General features: G+C 35.2%; 1 protein-coding gene across 1 annotated transcript in view; it reads right to left on the bottom strand.

Annotated features, from left to right (window-relative positions):
- The window catches only part of LOC128673721 (uncharacterized), a 119,784-nt gene that overhangs the window by 46,308 nt on the left and 48,517 nt on the right, over nt 1-24,959 (bottom strand). The window lies entirely within an intron of this gene.

The following is a 24,959-nucleotide window of genomic DNA, read 5'->3' on the forward strand; positions in this document are numbered from 1 at the left end:
AAACGAGAGGTCCCGGTTTCGATGCCCTGTCGAGTCATTATGGAAAATGATCTTTTTCTGATTGGCCCGGGTCTTGGATGTTTATCTATATATGTATTTTTTATAAAATATAGTATCGTTGATTTAGTATCCCATAACACAAGTCTCGAACTTACTTTGGGTCTATCTCAATCTGTGTGATTGGTTCCAATATATTTATTTATTTAAACAATTGTTTGACTGGCGCATTTTCACCGGTTCGTAAGGTAGATGGTTTAAATTAAAATATCCAATTAGCTTTACGACAAATCCGTTTCTACTTCTTTGTATTTGTTACAAATCTAGTTACAACCTAAAGTTTCTTTTGTAAATAGTGCAACAAAAAGTTCATCGATCTTCTTCTTGTTATCGTGTCGATTCGACAAATAATATTTGTGAAGACTAATATTATATAAATAAAAAAGAAATCAGAAAAAAAAACTCTATTGAAAACAATATAAAAAAGTCTTGCTAGATTTGTTAAATTCAACACAGATGTAATTATATAAAGCTTATGACAAGACTAAAATTTAGTTTTTGCTTTGAGCGTGGGTGGTCCCAATATAATCGAGATCATGAGTCACAGACATCCCCGGAGCGGAGAAAATACAATTTACTTGCAAGTTTCATTTCATTTCGAACGTGCTCTGCGGGTAATCAAGTTACGAAGTTATATGAATTGAAGAGGATTTATTTTCACTCTGCACACGGGCTTCGTGGCGTAATATCCCCGAATACAACCGGGAATATACGAAGATAGAAGGGATATGATATTGACTAGTTATTTATCAGTTTTGTTACACGCCTACTCACAAAAGAAGTATTCGAGTTTGCATGTATGTTTGAAAGCTTCTATACTCGATTATAATTATTAAGATATATGATAGATTATTATAGCATATATCAGGCTAAGAAATGAAACTATAGCTAATCTATGTGGGTCATTTAAATGTTGGATTTATACAAAAATTTTTATGCAACTTGTATGTTTAACTGTAGATTTGTATGGAAAGCCAATTTCCCATTAATGTACCTACATTAAAGGTAAAATTGATCCAATCTTCTATTCCTAAATTGCTTTGATTTGCAAAGATAAATTGATGCCGTGGCAAAATCACTCCAGCCGTGGAAATTAGAAAAATCAGCGATCTATTTAAGTAATTATTTGGTTACCCTTTCACAAAATATAGTTTTGTGGCGGCTGAAAGGTTGGTGTTCTCTTAGTAAGTTCTTATTTTTGGAATTTGTAATTTTCGGAAATGTGAAACATGTCTATATTGCACGAATATGCGAATGAATACGAAAGGCGTAGTAGTGTAGCAGGTTCTACGAAAGGCGTAGTAGTGTAGCAGGTTCTACGAAAGGCGTAGTAGTGTAGCAGGTTCTACGAAAGGCGTAGTAGTGTAGCAGATTCTACGAATTTGCTACGACACAAAAGCTAGCTACGCCATATCATAAACAAGATCTACGAATTGGTCAGTATTGGTTCGATTTTTTTCCACGACGTCTAATTACATAGATATATTTAAAACTATATTTTGCCCGCGGCTTGGCACGCGTGAATTTAAGTTCTTAAAAGGAGTCGAAGTAAAATTTCAGTTATTCTTTTATCGCGTATTCTAAGACTTGTATAATTTAATTATGACTATGATTCAATTGTATTTAAGACGGCGCTGATAAAATAGCAATGATAAAATAGTAAATCACGGTAACAAAATTTATATCATTACATTGATATAGGCTATAGTTAATTATATTGTAGCGGGAGCTAGGTGATTATGCTCAACCGCCACAAAGGGAAGATCTTCCCGCCAGGCTAGGTGTTGCGCCTGGGGAACCGCACGCGACAGACCGTGTCATGTCGGAGGTTGTATTTATGCTTCTGTGTGGCAAATTCTCACGCGTTATCTGAGCGTGTTACCGGATTCTTCCTTAGTCGTTGAGTTTCGGAGCCCAGTGTCCGCTTTCCTACTTTTTCGTCTCCACTTCGCACGGTCGTCGGCATCTTTAATTGTCAGACAATTGGTACACATATCGTCCTTTATTCGCGTCCCTACCAGCTGAAAATTATTCCCTATTAAAGGAATAATCTCCTTATTGAGTATAAGATTAAACATACCAGTTAAATTGAATGTTAAATAAAAGCTTGTAAAAATATTATTTTACGCTCATTTAAAAGAAATATCTCTGCTTTGTTTTAATATTAGCCATTTCACAAATTTCATGGCTTCAAACAAGACATATAATATGCAAACTCGATTACCATAAATTCCTTCGTTCTTACGTAATTTTTCTTCTATTTTAGCGCTTGTTCAGTTCAGTACATTTTATAATACATACGTAACATTTTTACGAGATACACTTTTTATTTTTCCAATTTCTAGTTCTAGTTCTTGTACTATTTTTTTACTCTAGTTCTTTAATAATTCTTTAATAATTAACTAGGAGAGACAACTTAATTTAGAGGGAGAGTGTGCTAAATGAAAAATAAAATTATTAGATACTTATAATATTTTTTTTCTGTTTTGATGGTTTTATTTTTAGTTTTAATGTTGTAGATATTCCAGCTACAGGTTAAGTAATTTGTTTAAATTATGCAATATACACATTATTATTATAAACTACATAATCAAGATTAATAAGTAGATATAATTAAAATAATTTAATGAACTGGAGGAAATGACGCATTTACTATGCGTCATTTTGGAGTAAATAATCAACGTAAAAATTTTCACACGTATTTTTTCGCGGGTTATTTTTAGTGTCAACTTAAACGGGGAAATTCCCCGAAAACCGAACTGGCAGGAGACACGGTGCCCCATTGTTTTTCTTCATTAATATGCGATTTATGAATATTTATGGCCGTTCAGAATTAACGACGTGACGTTATTGCCTTAATTAAAAATTTCGCAGCCAACATTTGATCGTAAAGTGGATATTAAAAATTCGTTTAATTTTGGCATGTATGGGAGATTTTTAATTATATTTTTTACAACAGATTATTTATGTAAGTAGGAAACACGTATTTTACAGTATTTGATATGTTTTACGTTTGATAAAATGTACGAATAAATATATTAAATATTAGGACAAATCACACAGATTGATGAAAGGTATGTTCTTCTCCATACTTCAAAGTACATGTATGCAAAATAAATATATATAATAGGACAAATCACACAGATTGAGCTAGCCCCAAAGTAAGTTCTAGACTTGTGTTATGGGATACTAACTCAACGATACTATATTTTATAACAAATAAATATATAGATAAACATCCAAGACCCGGGCCAATCAGAAAAAGATCATTTTCCATAATGACCAGACCGAGGATCGAACCCGGGACCTCTCGGTTCAGTGGCAAGAAGTTTACCACTGCGCCACCGAGGTCGTCATTTTTGAGAATAATTTTTGACAATTTTTTATACACATTTTTTCACGAAATGTTAAATATTCGATATATTTAAAAGCTAACTAATCCAGCATCGGCTACTCCAAACTGTTTGATTCCAACCCATGTTATCAATAAATATATTACATGTTGAACCCATGTCGCCGTGCATGCCTTAAAGGACCGGGTTACGATCCGTGAACACCTAAGGATAATAATAATAATTCCCTTTAGTTCCGAAATTGTTACAATAATTTTGACTGGATTTATATTATACAAATTTCAACTCATATTTTAAGCCACAGCTCGACGTGCCTCTTGACATTGGCCTTAATATAAAAAATGACTTGGATATATATATTATATAAAAAATATAAAAACAGTACACTTCAATAAAAGCTGAAATTTATAATTAATTATACAATTTTTTGTCATAGTGTAAGTATGTCACCTGCCCCAAATCTTGAAACACCGTAATGAATACAGTTCGTCACTACCAGGAGATTATAAACTCCCAGCTGTTCAAGCTAACACTATTTACCGCCGGAACTACCAGGGAGGGGGACGGGGAACGGGCCAGGAATAAATTACTAGGAGAACACGCTTCGTTCTAACCACGTTCTAACTAAACTCTATTGAATTAATCTATTTTATAGCACATTTTAAATCTTTATTTATATTCCACATGGAAAGTCTATTATGTTTGTAAATGCGCTTCGTGAATACGTTTCCGTGTAAAGCTTATAAATAATGTTATGTATTGGAATTTTAGCATCAGTATTAACTCTATTGAGTCTGGTATTAAAATAAGTATATTCTGAGGCTTTTAAATTTTTTATTTTATACCTAACATACTTACAGAAACTAATACAATTGTTTAATTATTTATTGTGATACATAAAACGAGTCAAATTATTTATCACACATATTAAAAAAATTATGGCCAAAAAATATAGTTTTGTACAATACTATTTATAATAACTTAAAATGACATTTTATATAGAAACTTCATATATTTACCTACTGAATGTGTAGCTTACAGATCTTGTTCCTATTCTTAAAAACCAATGAATAGTTTCAAAGAAATTGCATTTTACGTCGACTCAATTTGCAGCAAAATGCTTACTGTCGCGACAACGACTTCACAGCCTCATTACTGGACTAGTTTTGGCAAATGTGCCTAGCGCTATTATCTGCAGACGTCTAGCATTAGCTTCTGAATAGGCTGCGTTCCAATGTTATTTGCAAATTTATTTATTGCTCAATATGAAGAGTGCCTTAGTTTTCGCGTTTTGTTGACGCGATTTGCACTCGGTCATGGGATAGCTCACCAAATATAAATATATTGTTTTGGCAGGCTTTTTATGTTATCGATCATTTTGGTGACTGGTGTCAGATTTTATTCATCATCATCATCATATCGAGTGTGTTATTGCTAACACAGGTGTCAGATTTTATTCAAGTTACCTAAAGGCATCTGTCGTGACTTACCGCATCTAGTAGCAGGTAATCGCTTGCACACTATTGAGCTAAACTGTCCACCAGTATGCAGGTTTCCTCATCATGTTTTCCTTCACCGGAAGTGGTGGTTTATGAAAACTACTATGTATGAGTTAGATTGGTATACAAACTCATATGGCACGAGTAGGATACGAACCTGAGACCTTTCGATCCAAAGGTGGGCGTCTTAACCATTACACCACCACCGCTTCTAATTCGCTTCAGATTTTATTCATTTCAGCATAAGGGGTCTGAAACGGATCTCTGACAATTGCTTCGTCTACGAATGTTTCGACATCGGGCGTTTGAACGACAGAACCCTTCATCTTCGTCGACGACACGTTCGTAGACGAAGCAATTGTCGGAGAACCGTTTCAGACTCCGGAATAAGTTTACGCAACTGATTAATCTGATCTTTTCCGACACCAGTTTATTATTACAACTAACTACCGCATTTTTTGTCTGTGTTTTGTATATGACGTTGAATATACCTTTGTACTTGCTTCCTATACGAAAATATTTTCATCACTCCGTATATACAAATAAACCAGTATTTGCAGCAGCATGGGAAAACTCGACGAGTACTATCGGTCAATTTGATAGTGACCGAATTTGGTTATAGAATAATATATCACACGACATAGCTCCGCGTGTCCAAAAATTTTGGCTTTATTTACTTCAAGATGGTTACGACCTATCATGAATAATGATTTTTCATATTGATTCAGAACATAGATATTTAAGGAGAATTTTTGTTCTTTTCTTCTTAGCGTTTCGTTGGTAAACACTAAATTGTTGCGGCCTAGAAATTAGCCACCCTAATCGCGTTGTCGGTGGCAGCCATTAGGTCCTCCTGCGTGCATTTGTTTGGAAACACAGGGCATGTAGTCAAATGGGCCATTGTTTACAACGCACCAAACAATCAGCTCAAAACTATGACGTCAGAGATCCTCCATCTGGACATATTTTCTTTGCTCCGACCAACCAGTGTCTGGAGTCTATTAAAGGACTTACAAGTTGGCCATGGTATTTTATGCCCCGGTGGAAGGCTCTCGACTGATGGCACAAATGGGTTTTGCAGCGAGACTCCTTCACTCCAAAGGTTGCACCTCGCTTTAGATGGCTCCATGGACAAAGGCTGAACACACTTGGTGAAGCCATGGTGACTTTTTAGCCTTTGTGACACAGGGATGGGAGAATTTTTGTTAAAATATTTATATTTACCTACAATATATTTGAAATACCCCATCTAATTTTATTCCAAGGTTCAGGTTGTAAATTGGCGATGCGAGAAAAGGTCGCTCCCTGGGGACATTAGGGATGTAGGCTGTTACTTACAGTAAAAGTGATCTTGCAAAGGATTCTAGATTGATTTTTACACGCCTTCCTTGTTTGAATTATTGAACTGTATTAGCATATTTTCTGGACAACGACTAGGATTAGGTAACTATGAAGATAACCGGACCACGTACTCTAGGTGCTGCGAAAATCTTTATATACTCTTATAATATTATAAAACAAAGTCCTCTGACGCATCAGTCATCTGTCTGTCTGTTCGCGATAATCTCAAAAACTATTGCACGGATTTTTATGCGGTTTTCGCCAATATATAGTGTGGTTCCTGAGGAAGGTTTAGGTATATATTGTATTGTATTTTTACATGAGCGAACTCGGGCCGGGCCGCTAGTTAAAAATAAGGAAAAGCTAGAAAGAATTTCTCTATAATATTTTATATTTTTCACTAATATATTTTTATTTTATAAGTCAATCACAACTTTTATAAATCGGAAGACCTCCGAGAAGTAATGATCACCACTCCAGCTATCTGGAGGTCTTGGGTTCGATTCCCATCGTGGGCAAATAGTACCTGTAGTCACAAATATTTGTCCAAATTGATGACGATAAAATAGTTACATTTATTTTCTAATATTTTCTTTGAATTAAATATCAAAACTCTGAACCCCTGAGGTCCATAGATCTGACTAAGAAGGCCCCGCGATTATCTCTGCTGACGAAAACACGTAAAAACCTTTTTGCAGTCGAAACCATAGACACAAACACAATCTTTCGTTTAAAATTCCAATAGGTATGTAAATGTAAAATTTTCACTACTCTACCATTATCCGTTATTGTAATAAACTAGAATATTTTGCCATCCATAATTGTGTACGTTGAATGGCTCGTGACAGACTGCCACCCTCGATAATAATGCAATGCTCCCCAAAGGATTAACTGATGCATACATATTGTCCGGGATAATTCCCTGTACTTTTATTTTATCAAGAAGACCAGCCCGTAAATTGTTAATAATGATGCAATATCAGACTTTAGCAGGAAATAGGTTTCTTTATTCATAATTCAGATTTCTTTAATCAACTCAGGTTTGCATCAATATTATATAATATATATGAATCATTTATTGACGACGGAAATTTATTTAAAACCAAGTCTACTGCCAACTTCCAAAATCCGTTGCGTTGTTTCAAAGATCTAGGCATACATATGGACAGACAGCGGGAAGCGACTTTGTTTTATACTATGTAGATCACTCACAAGTATTATCGTTCCCTGAAACACTGCAAGTGATTAACTTGTATACCACCCCAATCCTTTATAAAATGAGCATACAATTGACGACCTCGGTGGCGCAGTGGTAAAGTTCTAGCCACTGAACCGAGAGGTCCCGGGTTCGATCCCCGGTCGGGTCATGATGGAAAATGATCTTTTTCTGATTGGCCCGGGTCTTGGATGTTTATCTATATATGTATTTGTTATAAAAAATAGTATCGTTGAGTTAGTATCCCAGTCTTACTTTGGGGCTAGCTACATCTGTGTGATTTATCATAATATAATTATTTATTTATTAACTGTAGGTACCTTGTGACACTACCAGGTGAAAAATAATAACTATCAATATATCTCCAACAAATTATTAGTCTTTTCGATTGTTATAAATCAAATGTGAATGTGAATAGTGTGCTTGAAGTTTACATTTATGCCGATAGAAAATCTGGATTCGTTATAATATTTTGTGGTTTTATTTTATTTATTAAGAAACCACAAACAGATACATAATAAGTTACAAGATAATCTTAAAATTAAAAAGGTGATAATTACGTATTCACAGATTAATTACTAAAGTGTTTAGTCAAGTAGTTGCCACTAGTGGTAACACAACATGCACAAATAGGATAGTTTGAAAATTACACAAGATTACACAATTTAAACACAAGGAATGACGACAAATACAAGTTAATTTTGTCTACTTCAGCTAAGATAAAATTGCGTGGTTTTTTGAATAAATACGCAAATATGTCTGATTTCGTCTGAAATAATTTATTAAGAGATTCAGCCATGCGGTAAATAGGAGAACGATCTCCAGAATTGGTACGGCAGGTATGTAAATGAAATAAAGGTGTCTTACGAAAGTTGCGCTGGATATGGTATAAGAAAAAGATAGACTTATATGTATATTATATATTATTTTGATAACTGATGGTGGTGGGAATCAGGTGGGCCGTATGCCTATTTGATTGCTCAGTAAAAAAATAAAAAATAAAAACAAGTTTTAATCTGCGATTAGTCTTGAATTTTTAGTTAGATCTGTAGTGAGATTGTATCAGCTTTTTTGGAATCTGCAGGCGAGCTCCAAGGTCAATGACATTAAATAAATGTTTACCTTTGATAAACGGAATATTAGATGTAATCAGTTCACCATTTCTTGTAGAATAGGGTGGCATTTCTTGTAGAATAGAAATGAGACAATCGGGTTAATACCTAATGATCACCGCTGTCCGGGAACAACTCTAATACCAGAAATACTACACACGTTTCAACAAGTAGTACTTAGATTCGATTCTTGGAAGCTCCCAATTTGAGACCTGTTGTGTCACATAGAGGCGTAATGACAACCTCTGTCTGCAGCAGGGGTTGAAGAGTACTAAAATTAATAAGGTAAATTGCCAAGGTTTTTTTTTCATTGTTACAATACTACACTCTATACTATAAGTTACTTTTTTCAAAGTTTTATTTTCTAGATACATTTTCTGGGCGATATTAAGAAGTTGCCAATACCACAAATAAATTTCGAGCCAACCTAAATATCAACCAGATTTTGTTTCAATACCTAAAAGCCAATACAAAAAGCATAATCCCAAAGAAAATAATATCACAACCATCTGTAAATCATGGAGCAAATAAATATTTTTTCGATTACACGTAATGGCTCCGCGAAGCACTACGGCCGCATTCCACTAAAGCGAAAACAAACGAAAGGATAAACAGACATATTTTAAACAAACACACATCGAACATTATCTCAAGTTCATTTATCTAAAACTAGCAGCCCGTCCTGGCTTCGCTCGGGTATCGCGCCTTATTCAAGAATCACATTATTTAAAAAAACCATCCGTTGCGCAGTTTTAAACATCGAAACGTACATACAGACAACGGACAGACAGACAGCGGTTAGCGACTTTGTTTTATATTATCTAGTGATAATCTATCATAATTTTCTAACGATTGTAATTAAGCTATTGGCGATAGATAAGGTACCTAGTTATCTGTTAGTGAGCCACACTCTGTACTTTACAGGCCATAAGCGCTACCATAATTTGTTGTAATTCTTGCCATAACAGTTTTACAAATGTCAATATTTGTAATTAAACTTTTCTAAGGCCTCCATTATCTCCGCACCGGTCAGTATAGGAGACGTTGCACCAAAAAATATTCTAGCCTCAGCATTGTGCATCTTTACTCAAGTGGAGTGTTACCTTTACACGAAACGAGATATGGCCGGGCAGTATCGCTGTTCCAAATCAACCCAGAAATATACAGATTGCTTTGAACCCACACAATTCGACTATCTTTAACTGAAGTATCGAAAAAATATGGAATTTTAGCGTTGAATCAACTTATTACTAATAGCCATATTGCCAATTTCTTTTCCAAGAACCGAGTTTCGCGTTTACATTAATTGTAGTTTCTATTTTAAGTGCAGTGCAAAAATTTTAGAAATTGTATAAAAGAAGTACTTATAAAAAGGCATATTACAAGTCTTATGATTATGTGAACGACAATAATGTTTGGCCCAAGCGTGGTGCAGTATCCTCATAACATATGTAATTGATTTGTGACATTATTACGTACGTTTTGTACATTTCGCTTTTTATGTATATATTTTGTTTGTGTGACAACTTTCAATAGTTTTATTGGAAATACAACTTTATTTTATTTTATTTATTCATTCAAATTTTGACATTTTTAATAATGATGTAAATTCGTCTTCCTAATTTTTAATATATGTATAAGACCTATATTTATTAATTGACGTCCTTGGAGAAAAGGCTGCGATGAAGTTTGTTGCGCCGCTTCTTCTTCACCTGCGCTTTTGAATCCGGCAGTAGACTTAGTTTAAGTAATATTTTGACGTCAATAAGTGATGTATATCATCCTAAATTGAATAAAGAATTTTGAATTTAAATTTGAATTTGAAAAAACGACAACCAGTTAAAAATGTACTTCCATAGTTATAAATTATGCCATTTAAATTATTTTATTACTAGCTATTACCCGCGACTATGCCTGCGGCAAAGAATATATATATATATATATATATATGAAGACAAATCACACAGATTGAGCTAGCCCTAGTGTTATGGGATACTAACTCAACGATACTATATTTTATAACATATATATATATGCAGATAAACATCCAAAACCCGGGCCAATCAAAAAATTATCATTTTCCATCATGACCCGACCGTGATCGGAACCGGAACATACCTCGACACTCGTTTAACGCTTATTATTTTATATTTACTTAAATTCTTCTTCTTCCGTGCATTATCCCTTAATTTGGGGTGGGCCTTTATATGTCGGCGGCAGGACGTCCTGTCCTGGGCTACTAACCTGAGAACTTTCGATTCACAGGCGCTTTCTTAACCATTATCACCACCGCTTCGATTCCGCTTATATCCAGTAAAACTCAATGAATTAATGAAATAACTCAAAATAAGGTTGAATTCTCGGCGCGGCACGTTTGACCGCTGCCAAGTCACTGGGCGATCCGCCATTTTGATGAAATGGGATACCCTTATCTTCTATTCATCCTTTTAATAAACTTCTCCTTTCACAGGCCTGGAAACATGAAAATTAAAAATGAAACGTGAAAGTATTCCATTACGTAATTAAAATGTCCTACAAAGGTCTAACTTTGTAGCTTTCCTTTCTGGGTATAAAAGGAATATGGAAAAATGGGATGTTACCCACCAAACTGAGTGTAGTATTCACGTATGATTAATAGTGACTGTGTAAAGGTACGGCCAACAGCAAGCTATCTATATCGTTTCAAATTCACCACTATTACTGTAGCATTGTGATCATGAAGGGTAACATGACATGTGGGTGAATGTTGTACGTCCTCATAGAATTTGAAGAGTTTTCACATTTTTTTTTCTGGTGCATTTTTAGATATAGTTTCGTTCGTGATTTTGATAACTTTCCCCAATTTCTTATTGGTTACCAAATCCCATTTTAAATGGGGTCGGCACATACTTATGTGTTTTCGTTTCAAAATTAATCCTACAATATCCCACTAAAATATAAAATCGAAAACTTTAATACGTATGAAGATGTTTTTGCTTTATCATGTAAAATCATAAAAGAAAATTGGTAAACGGATAAAATATAACCAGAAACAGCAAAGAGGCTGTTTTTTATGCCGAAAATTCGACGTGAGCAAAGCTATGTAGGTATATATTACTAAAATACAATAATTTATATATTTAACATATAATTTTAAAAAGTTAACAATAGGTGGGTATATTAAATTTTCTTTTATTTAATTACAATTCCTTTTAAATAATTGTATTTTTTAACATGATAATTAGTTGTAATGGGAAGGATCACGTTACTGAAACTCTTTGGAATCCCAGTGAGTCAATAAAAAAGTTTAAAATTCCTGTTAAATTAATTAATTATTTTTTGTCAGTAAGAAGTCGATGTGAGTTAGTATCATTTAGGTATCTATGTATGAGTAATATTTATTTATTGTTACTTTTATATTGAAACTTATTATTAAAAAAGTTATATATTTTCAAATTAGGTATATATATATATTTTCCTTTCATCAGCACTTGATCACAATCATAATATGTTTCAGTATACCTTTTGACCATGTACTTTATTGTGTACTTACATTGTTATATTACTGATAAAAAATTATACATAAATTTATATTTAAAAAATGGTAAGCCCTTCTGGCATAATAGGGACCAACACTGTTTGAATGAGTTTCTTTCGGCATTTCTTCTCAGCAGTGGTCGTTCCGAAATGCTAGCAGTTTGAAGCTTTGGTAAACATCATTTAATTTAGAATATGACGTGAAAAAGTGCCTGTGAAGGCCTAATTTCTAAATAAATGATTTGATTTTGATTTTGATAAAAATACAAATAATAAAACAAAATAAAACATAAATAATTGCAAAGTCAATCAAAAATGCCACCCCGAATTGTACCCGGTTCAAAAGTACCCATAACGCTAGCTGCGTTTTCTCGTTGGATAGCAATTGATAGCCTTTGAACCAAGTACCATCCGGAGCGGTAGTCGTATCCACAACACCTTAAACGCCGTCCTATCTCATCAACAAAGCGCTTCGCCTCCGAACACCATAGCCCAGCCGTTTCCACGGCAACTGGAACAAACTCGTACTGATTGGATAAAACAGAATACTTGGCCATTTTAAGTTCAGCTGCCACCCTTGCAGCGGCCCCAGTCAAACGCTTACTATTAGTGAGGTAGGACGCCGCACATGTTACCTATATGTATATATGTTACTTAAATCAACCGAATCAAATAACATATAATAGAATTTGACGACCTCGGTGGCGCAGTGGTAAAAGTTCTTGCCACCGAAACGAGAGGTCCCGGTTTCGATCCCCTGTCGAGTCATTATGGAAAATGATCTTTTTCTGATTGGCCCGGGTCTTGGATGTTTATCTATATATGTATTTTTTATAAAATATAGTATCGTTGATTTAGTATCCCATAACACAAGTCTCGAACTTACTTTGGGTCTATCTCAATCTGTGTGATTGGTTCCAATATATTTATTTAAACAATTGTTTGACTGGCGCATTTTCACCGGTTCGTAAGGTAGATGGTTTAAATTAAAATATCCAATTAGCTTTACGACAAATCCGTTTCTACTTCTTTGTATTTGTTACAAATCTAGTTACAACCTAAAGTTTCTTTTGTAAATAGTGCAACAAAAAGTTCATCGATCTTCTTCTTGTTATCGTGTCGATTCGACAAATAATATTTGTGAAGACTAATATTATATAAATAAAAAAGAAATCAGAAAAAAAAACTCTATTGAAAACAATATAAAAAAGTCTTGCTAGATTTGTTAAATTCAACACAGATGTAATTATATAAAGCTTATGACAAGACTAAAATTTAGTTTTTGCTTTGAGCGTGGGTGGTCCCAATATAATCGAGATCATGAGTCACAGACATCCCCGGAGCGGAGAAAATACAATTTACTTGCAAGTTTCATTTCATTTCGAACGTGCTCTGCGGGTAATCAAGTTACGAAGTTATATGAATTGAAGAGGATTTATTTTCACTCTGCACACGGGCTTCGTGGCGTAATATCCCCGAATACAACCGGGAATATACGAAGATAGAAGGGATATGATATTGACTAGTTATTTATCAGTTTTGTTACACGCCTACTCACAAAAGAAGTATTCGAGTTTGCATGTATGTTTGAAAGCTTCTATACTCGATTATAATTATTAAGATATATGATAGATTATTATAGCATATATCAGGCTAAGAAATGAAACTATAGCTAATCTATGTGGGTCATTTAAATGTTGGATTTATACAAAAATTTTTATGCAACTTGTATGTTTAACTGTAGATTTGTATGGAAAGCCAATTTCCCATTAATGTACCTACATTAAAGGTAAAATTGATCCAATCTTCTATTCCTAAATTGCTTTGATTTGCAAAGATAAATTGATGCCGTGGCAAAATTACTCCAGCCGTGGAAATTAGAAAAATCAGCGATCTATTTAAGTAATTATTTGGTTACCCTTTCACAAAATATAGTTTTGTGGCGGCTGAAAGGTTGGTGTTCTCTTAGTAAGTTCTTATTTTTGGAATTTGTAATTTTCGGAAATGTGAAACATGTCTATATTGCAATGGACGTTTTAGGAAATTGAAATTTTAGAAAGTCGTCGTTCTCAAGCGGAGTGGTTCTTATATACGAGTACATTGATAGTTTCTTCCTACTTCTGACTCAATAGAGTAGAATAAATAAATAATAAATAAATATATTAGGACAAATCACACAGATTGAGCTAGCCGCAAAGTAAGTTCGAGACTTGTGTTACGGGATACTAACTCAACGATACTATATTTTATAACAAATACATATATAGATAAACATTCAAGAATAAGAATAATAATAAGAATCAAGTAGTAGAATCAAAAGCAACAGACACGACAACGCACGGTAGATCTCATAAACGAGAATTTTCATTCGTGCCGCGCCTGATTCGTTTCGAAACTCTAAACTCGATATTATCTGCCATCTAGACAACTGTAATGGAGAAAATAAATAATAAATATATTAGGACAAATCATACAGACTGAGCTAGCCCCAAAGTAAGTTCGAGACTTGTGTTATATGATACAAACTCAACGATAGTATATTTTATAACATACTATCTTTGAGTACATATATAGACAAACATCCAAGACCCGGGCCAATCAGAAATAGATCATTTTCCATCATGACCCGACCGGGGATCGAACCCGAGACCTCTCGGTTCAGAGGCAAGCACTTTACCACTGCGCCACCGAGGTCGTCAAAAGAAATTGTCACAGAATTTGGAATAATAGAAATAAATCTGATAGAAGTGCTAATGATGGATGAGATGGGTCGAATGATTATTTTCTACATTGATCTGAATCCGAGACTTCCAGTGCGTCAGTGATAATCGGCTAATGGGGCATTAAATATGACACTTCTATGACATGTTATTTCGAATTTTGTGCTTCAGACAATTTGAAGGCAATGTTAACAAAAGAAGGTACTGTAACAGTAAAAATAGAATAATTAAATATGTACGTATCTCGCGAGCTTTGTCTGTTAAACGGTACGTAGTGTTTGTTAGACGTTCCGTTTTATGTTGACAAAGTTAAATAGTTGTTGAAAAAGTGAATTACATTTTATATTCATACCACGATGACTGCTAGTATAGCGGCTACTGTTTAAAATAGTCTTCATACTGATGTTTGTAGTAATTCATCTAGTGACAGAGGATCAAGCGTTTTTTTGTTTTCCCGCGACTTCGCCCGCGTCTTTTTCTCTCGGGAATGATGGAAGGTATATATGAGATACGAGAGTATATACTCTGCTAGTAGATAGGTACGGAATACATACTCTGCTCTCACTTCGATTGCAAGAAAATTGACAACAAAATTAAATATGAATAAGCTTTGTAATATTTTTTGATGTGACGTGACGTGACGTGTTTATGATAAGCTGATTAGACGAAGATCTGGGGGCACGGCAGTTCCCTCGCCAAGTCGATTTTACTTCATGCTTTAGAGCTTAAAATCTAATTTGAGGCGGCTTATATTAAATCATTCCACTGAAGGAAAACATCGTGAGGAATCCTGCACAATGGTTGATTATTAACTTGTGGTGTGAAATTGAAAAGGCAATGGCGAACCACTCCTTTAATAGTGCCTAGATAGTTGTTGTGTGTGTTTCATTTCACGTAATGACCAAAACCCTCAGCCATGAGGTATAAAGAGAGACATCTAAGACAATTTTTACGAGAATAAAATATAAAAAACCCATTAACCTGTATTCCCTAAACATATACCTATACTAATTAACACTAGCGGCGGTAGATTGATTAGATGTGAGGTATCCATTGCGCATCGTATAGAAATGCACTCGCATTTTATAATTATCAAAATCAAATCATTTATTCAGAAATTAGGCTTTCACAGGCACTTTTTCACGTCATATTCTAAATTAAATAATATTTACCAAAGCTACAAACTGCTAGCATTTCGGAACGACCACTGCTGCCGAAAGAAACATTCATACCGTGTTGGCCCCTAATATGCCAGAAGGGCTTACCATTTTTTAAATATAAATTTATGTATATTTTTTTATCAGCAATATAACAATGTAAGTACACAATAAAGTACATGGTCAAAAGGTATACTGAAACATATTATGATTGTGATCGAGTGCTGATGAAAGGAAAAGTAATATATATATGTATAATGAACCAAACAAAAATCTTTTAATAAAAGATCGAGCTGACCAGTTCTCCCCGGCAGCACCCGTTCACGAGTTGACGCGTGAGTCAGCCATCACGAAGCTCAACCACAATAGAGGGAACCTCCCGACCCGAGCTTTAGGTTTCGTAATATTGGTTTTCGTCTATCGTCGTCCTGTATCAAAGGGCTTACTAGTATCAGATTTTAGTCAAAATTCACCATCTATTACCCTAGCTGGGTATTTTTCCAGATAACGTGGTTCTGGGATACATGGCGATCGCATATAAATTGTTCCATGATGTAGATTTGAGTCGATAAATGGAATATATATATATTTTTGTCATCCGTCTTCCTATAAATATTGTTTCTGCTGTTTTGCTTAATCTGCGTATGTGGTTTAACACCTTATGCGTCCCAAGCCTTTACGAGTATTGTGCGGGGGTTTTATTTTAGCTTGTAAAATTGTCATGTACTATGATTTAACACAGGCACAGTATTAATATTACATAACAATTTGTAATGTTTGATGCATCGTAATATCAATCAAAATGATTTTGTTACATAAGAAAAAGAGGTAAATGGATATGAACTTCAATTGCGTGATGATGCAGCACTTTTTTTAGATTAGTGACTTTACCAAACTTTGGATGAGTTGCACCACTCAACTTTGACATTGACATTAACTTGCACACGTGTAAACAAAATGGCGTACTTTGCGTTTTTCAGCGCCGGTTAATATGAACGCGATGTAAATTTGGCTGGTGAAATCTGTTCAGATTTTACTTATATTTTCGTCAATTAAAACAAAATGAACTAGGAATAACAGACTGAACAGTATTTTTAGACGTGACTGTAAAAATCGATGAAGAATTTAGCCGTTCACAATGGATTCTTGCACGTTACTGCTACCTAAATATGAGGCTATGAACGCCACGGCACGCGCTCAAGTTTTTATTTAACTATTCGTGATTATATCCAAGGAATATTCCAAGCAGTTAAAATACATAAGATAATTTTATATAACAGTTTAGTTTTAGATAACTAGTTTATATAACAGTTTTCCACGTATATGTAACATCCATACATAGAAACAATTTTCCACACATACACTATCATACTATTTCTTTAAATCTTTTAAAGGTTCGTGTAATCGTTGAATTCAGGTTTCTGGTTCAGCGACCAGCAATGAAATTTCCCAATCAAAACACCGTCCGCTATCTAGAGATTCTGGACTTCCAGCGCGAGAAAATACTTATACTTATGCTCTCTGATATTTATCTTATGCGTGCTAATGGTCTGACAACTAGGTATGTCGAAGACCGTACGAAATGGGACGAAAAAATAAGATAGCGCACACTGGGCTTGGACACTCAACGGCTAATGAAGTAACCGGGACAATGCTCAGACGAGAGACAGATGCCAGATATTTATTTGTGAATCTGGGAGCCCATTTATCCGATATAAGCTGAGTTAAGTCTGCTGTTGAGTGTTGTCCATTTTTCTTTATCAATTACGGCATTCAAAAGTCTCATACAGATTCAAATTCAAAATTCAAATCATTTTGTCAGAAATTAGTCCTTCACGGGGACTTTTTCTCGTCAATTTTTATATTTATAGTTATTTCTCACAAGCTACAAACTACTGGCATTTCGGAACAACCACTGCTGAGAAGAAATGCCGAAAGAAACTAATTTGAACAGTGTTGGTTCCTATCATGCCAGAAGGGCTTACCATTATTGTTTCTTACAATGTTTTTTTTTAATAATATGTAAAAGTACATAATATACATAGTCAAAAGGTATATAAAAACAGGTTATGATTGTGATCCGAGTGCTGATTATACACACACACATATATATATAGATGTGAAACACAATTAACTTACATAAAAATATATGAGAAACGAGATGACCAGTTCCCTCTGGCAGCACCCGTTCACGAGTTGACGCTTGGGTCAGCCATCGCGTAGCTCATATATACGCACTATAGCACCATAATAGAGGGAACCTCACGACGCCACTAGCAGATTGACCATTTGAGTGATTGACCATCAGCTATAGATGCTACGGAGAATGTAAACAAATAAGCACACTATCCTGCACTACCACACCATTTACTCTCCGCGTGTTCAGCACCCTTTATTACCCCGCAGGATCCCTGCTGCGCCGGCAATAACATTCCGTATGATAACGCTCCGTTTTTCAGAATCGCGGTTGACAGATGACGCGCATTATTCTGAATATCGCGAGGACAGCACCTGAGGTGGTGTGGTGTGCCACAAGATCCATATTTTTATGCTTTTCGTAGTATAACATAATACAAAGCAAAGTCCTCTGTCGCGTCTGTCTGCTTGTATAAAGCTGTGTGTTTCTCAATAAAAAGTAATATATTAGGACAAATCACACAGATTGAGCTAGCCCCAAAGCAAGTTCGAGACTTGTGTTATGGGATACTAACTCAACGATACTATATTTTATAACATATACATATATAGATAAACATTCAGCTGTAAAGCTGGGCAATTGGTGATAAACAAATGTCAAAAGCAGTAAAAATGCGCAAACGACTAGTTTTAAAATTACATAAAGAAAACAATTTTCATTTTAGTTCTAAAAAGTAACATTTTTAAAACAAGAAGTAGACTGCCAACTACAGTGATAAATATAAAAGCTACTTTTAATTTCAAAACAAGATTAGACGCTTTTAACTCGCCCAGGGTAAGCGATAAACGTGATAAAACGGCGCTACCCAACGCTTTGCATCAATATCAAACACAGAAATGTCAAATTCAAATTCAAATTCAAAATTCTTTATTCAATTTAGGATGGTATACATCACTTATTGACGTCAAAAAAATTACTTAAACTAAGTCTACTGCCGGCTTCCGAAGCGCAGGTGAAGAAGAAGCGGCGCAACAAACTTCACCGCAGCCTTTTCTCCAAGGACGTCAATTAACAAATATAGGTCTTATATATATATTAAAAATTAGGAGGACGAATTTACATCATTATTAAAAATGTCAAAATTTTAATAAATAAATAAAATAAAATATGTATGTATGTATGTATTTACATACATAAGTATTTCGAGACAAATCGCACAAATTGAGTTCACGACGTGTGTTATTAGATAAAACCAACGATTCTATATTTGGTAGTATACATAATATAGACGTATATATTTAAAGCCAGATTCAAAGACAAACTTTGTTTTCCACGTTGACCTCGGATCAAACACAAGACCTTTTGTGTGTTTATCCGGAATGATGAGCCATGGGGTGCATACCGTTGACTGGTGAAACCCATTCCTAGAGTCAATCTATACGTGCAACATTGCATAGCATCGTGCAGCGTTCAGTCGCTCACCCAGGACACCGGGGTACAAATTAAAGTTAAAACCTCACAGCGCATGGCATTTTCTTTTCGTTTGTTGGAAATTCTTTAACGAGTTATTCAGAGGCTTCCAAGTGCAATAAAAAGAGAAATAAGGAAGGATGGCGTTCAATTTCCCGCTTCTTAAAGTTTCCTCAATAGTAAAGGAAACATTGTGAAAACTTTACTGATGGACTTTTATTGGGAATTTTGACGGATTAAATTTTATTTCTTGGAAGTTTGGAACAAAGTCCGCTGTCTATGGTAGATATTTCGCATACTCAATGACAAATTATATTTGGTTGAGATTACAATAAATCTGGTTGAGGGTTCTCTATGTATCATTGTTATACTCTCTGTCGTGATTACTGATTCCCGATTGGCTAACTCAACGGTACCATATTTTATAACATATACATATATAGATAAACATCCAAGACTCGGGTCAATTTGAAAAAGTTCTTTTCCCATCTTGACATGACCGGGGTCGAACCTGGGTCCGCAAGTGTAGTTAGTTAGATCACAGATGGCGTCAAATATACGGCTATATGTCTAAAACAAAATGTGGTTTATGCCTTGTACCACACAAAGCCCTAGGAGGCGATTCCTCATAGGATCAGAGGCGGCGTCGAGACAGGGTCAGCGATTTTTAACCACACACACACACATTCAGAGCTTGTGGAAGGAAAGAAAAATGGTCCTATCTATTATTTCACGTGTTTGTCAGTGCTAACTAAGCTAACAAATTTTATACAAATCGAATATAGGCATCTGATACATTGGTATGTACATCTGAATGACTTCTCTCTAATTCATTAATACTACATACTTTAATTTTTCTTTCTTAGCTTAGCGTTTTACCGGCTCCCAACGCCTTGGATCGTCCAGGACTCGCTTTCTGGAAATCTTATTGGGACTATCTAGACTAATCCATATATTTAACATTTTTATTGAAATAAAAAAAAAATATATGAAACTTTGATAAGTAAACGTGTGTCTAAAAATATTATAACTATAAAATTACGGAGCACAAAACTAATCAAAACTTGATTAACGAATTAGCCAACTGTGCCTCCACACATGCGTCAAAGAGACGGAGATAAATCCATTATTATAACAAAGTTAAGACGTTATTGCTATAGACGTAAATAGCATTGGATACTACAAGTACACACTTTTTAAAACTCTCTCTCTTTCTTTCATCTTCACAAGTACCCGCTAACATTCAGTCAGGGCTCTGTCACCGCCTATCTGCTGCTAGATCATGAGTCCCATATTTCGACATCCACGGTAGGATATGGCATGGTCCTAATCAGACAGGGCACACGACTCTTCTTTGAAACTTTCTAGAAAATTAAACAAAAGGCATTATGTGAAATATTTTTGTACGAACATTCTTTAAATTTCGATGATAATAAAAAATGCAGAAAATTTTTTTTTCGTTAATTTTGAAAAATACAGGGGAAATGCCAACATAGAGAAAAGAAAGTTGGCTAACAATAGTCATAATATGTATACAAACTTTGCCAACTAAATCACGCCAACATATTGAATTGAAACTATGTTTCACTCCAAAGCACTAGTAGAGAAATAGCACAAAAACCTTCACTGTAGCATTTCCTTCAATGACGTTACATTATCGGTTGGCGGTGTCTATTTATTCCGTTGTATATATATGATTATCGCATAAAAGTTACGCGTCACTGATTTTATTAAAATCGAATAAGATTAACGGAACTGGGTTATACCACAATTGTAGTGGAATCCTACGTTATACTACGTATGTGTGCGAGGACCGCAAGTTTGAAGGCACTCTCGTTTCCCTGAAGAGGTAAATTGATCTTTAATGGGAGGTGTATAAGGCTGATTTCAATTCACAAAAGTTAGATTTCAATAAGGTTTGATAGTTCGACTGAAAAACTCACATCAAGTGTGTAATTACTATAAAGGTACTATATATTACAGTAAAGGGTGAACCTGTATTGTATTGAATAAGCACTTGCTCAATAAATAAATAAAAAATCAGTGAAAGAACAATATACCTACACTTTAGACTTTCAGTATACGGAGTAAGTATGTTGATAATAGTAGGATTTAAATTCTTTCTTGATTAATAACAATATCGTAAAACAGTCCATTATTAGTTGGTAGAAACAATTATTTAATTCCATTCAAAGCCCCAAAACCTGGTCGACTTCATGATTAATTTCTGAGAAGGCGGCGACGTGAATTTAGTTTTACAAATTAAACATTTCTCGGGAAATTTTAAAACTTCCCGGGTCTCATCGATTGAGTGCTTAATGGGTTAAATTACATTAATTTATATTATGTCTAGCTGCGCCCCGCGGCTTCGTTCCCGTGGGATTTGCAATTTAAACACTACGTACAAAAGAAAGATATAGAAAAATATTGCTAAAGCGATTTCGTCTAGTCAAAGGGAAATAAAAAGAAAGTGGAAAGTTTGGTGTCCTAACTAATATTATAAATGCGAAAGTAAGTTTGTTTGTAACCTCTTCACGCTCTATCCAGTCAACCAATCTTCGTGATTGACGACCTCGGTGGCGCAGTGGTAAAGTTCTTGCCACTGAACCGAGAGCTCCCGGGTTTGATCCCCGGTCGGGTCATGATGGAAAATGATCTTTTTCTGATTGGCCAGGGTCTTGAATGTTTATCTATATTTGTATTTGTTATAAAATATAGTATCGTTGAGCTAGTATCCCATAACACAAGTCTCGAACTTACTTTGGGGCTAGCTCAATCTGTGTGATTTGTCCTATTATATATGTTTATTTTGCATATATGTAGTTTGAAGTATGGAGAAGAACATACCCTTCATCCCGGAAAATTAACACGGACGAAGCTGCGAACAAAAGCTAGTACTATATAAAAAACCAGCAGTAGTCCGCAGTTTATCATTCCTTATGTACTTCATAGTCATATTCCTCATGGCTGAGGGTCGTGGTTATTACGTGGAATGAAACATACACAACAACTTTCTTGGCATTATTAATCCTCAATTTCACACACAAGTTAATAATAATCAACCAGTGTGCAGGCCTCACGATGTTTTCCTTCACTACAACGTTCACAACTACTTACTATACATGAGTCAGATTGGTATACAAACTCATGTGGCACGAGTAGGATTCGAACCTGGGACTTTTCGATCCTCAGGCGGGCGTCTTAACCATTACACCACCACCTCACCGCTTCAGTATTCCTTATGCACAGTGGCGCCTATTACTTACTTTATGAAGCGCCATTGACTATCAGAATTGATCAAGGAATAGCGTACTTTCGGGATAAAGAGAAGCCCATGGCACAGATTAAATAATACACAGATTAAATAATACCCCAGTATAAATAATACCCCAGTACAGATACCCAACTTCATACAAGAAAAAGACGCCTCAAAAATAACCAATAGTAGTAATCTATTTTTAATTAAATATTGGCACCGCCAGGGGCAGCACTGAGATAGTCTCTGATGCAAGCATAAGTGACAGCATGCGCTACTTGTCATAAATAAATTATATTTTATCCATAGATGGCGTTTAGGTAAATTGCAGATTGTACTGAGGATCAACCTAACGAGAGCGTCACTACTGTCGAACAGATTTGACAAGGAAATGGCTTTTTGAAATGTTTCCGATTTTGGTTACTGGGTCAAGTATCCTTGTCATTCTATAACTAAAGAACCAATGCTTTGTCACTCCAAAATTGACAAATCTTCCTTTATAATTTTATTAATTTTAACTAGACTAGTGAAGAAAATAAAACTTGTTTGTTGCATCGCACGCAAATAGTCAATTTTGAATCAGCTACTTTGGCGCTTTCGACATTGTTGGTTTTTTATTGCGCTAAATAAAAGCACTAATAGGTACAAACTATCTACGCAATATTTATACATTCTCGTCGGCATCTGTCCAAGTTCACCGATAAATGTAGCCGGCACTAGGTGTGCGCACAAAGACCAAATACCTAACATATTCTATAGACGGCTGCAAGTGTAAGTGTGTAAGATTTCCGTACAATAATCCGGCTAATTCATACTTCCATACTACTTACTAATTTTATAACGAGAAAAGATTTGTATTTTTTACTTTTTGTTTATAATGAATAAACCAAAAAAAATCATTCAAAAAATTTTTGGACCGATTTTGATGAAATTCGAAAAACAGAGGATAGATGCAACGTTTCGGAGTAACAGACAATTTTTTATGGTTTTACCCGAGCGAAGCCAGGACGGGCCAATAGTCTCATAGGGAGAGGCAGATTGGGCCGGGCACGTGACGAGGGACAAATGCCGTCAGAAGCGCTGTTTCGTTCTTCTCTTATAATACACACATCTCTTTCTTTCTTTCTCTATTACGGGCATGCATAAACGTGCACACACACACCGCAAACTGTTGTGTTTCTATCTCTTTTCACCATTACGGAATGCTAAAAAGAGATAGAAATACATTCGTTGGCACTTGATTTGATAGTAGGTCTGTGCAGTAGGTAGGTAGGTAGGTAAGTAATAAAATTCTCTCGGCGGCAGTCGGCATGGGCACGGAGCAATGCGGTCAAGGTTATCACTACAAAACCTACTGAACTTTTAACTAACATTTTTTAAAATTACGTATCTAAGTATGTATTATACCTTTAGACCTGTGCCTATAGGCAGGCATCCAACTAACATTATAAACGGAGTTTTTGAGAATATATGTTTGTTACACTTTCATTTAATTACTAGCCTTTGCCCGCCGCTTCGCCCGCGCAATTTCCCACGGGAACAGTTAGGTACCTACCCTATGCCCGTCTCAGTACTTCAAACTATTATTACTAGATTGGTTGAGTTACTGGGGTATTAGGTATGCAATCTGTGGTTAAATAGACAGCGTGAAGAGGTACAGGTATATTAGCTGTGATATTAGTAAAAGCAAGTAAGATAATTAAGAAATAGAAATTAATTTTAAAAACCTAATATAGGTACCAACCTTGGTAAGAATTTGGCACACTATGTACCTACCTCAGTAAGCGTTGTTGCCACATTGAAAGTTTTTTTCATTCATCGTTTTGTTCCGCGCTACCACCGCTCTCCCGCGCCCGCGCACAAGTACAGTCAATAACACAGCACATCAACATAACTAACGAGATGTGGGTGAGAATCACGAGATGCATTGAAATCCGTCAAATTGGTTGGTGAACCAAGTAGAGTAGTTTCAAGTTTCAAAATCATATATAATGACTTATGTGATTTTGATCTGAATACCCCAATTTTTCAAGTAACGGGGTACTTGGAGATTGGGTTATATGGACAAAAAGTACTCCCAAAGCATCCCGAAATAGTTTACTTGGTCTTACCTACGTATTTTGTT

Source organism: Plodia interpunctella, chromosome 11 (assembly GCF_027563975.2).
Source record: "Plodia interpunctella isolate USDA-ARS_2022_Savannah chromosome 11, ilPloInte3.2, whole genome shotgun sequence".
NCBI lineage: Eukaryota > Metazoa > Arthropoda > Insecta > Lepidoptera > Pyralidae > Plodia > Plodia interpunctella.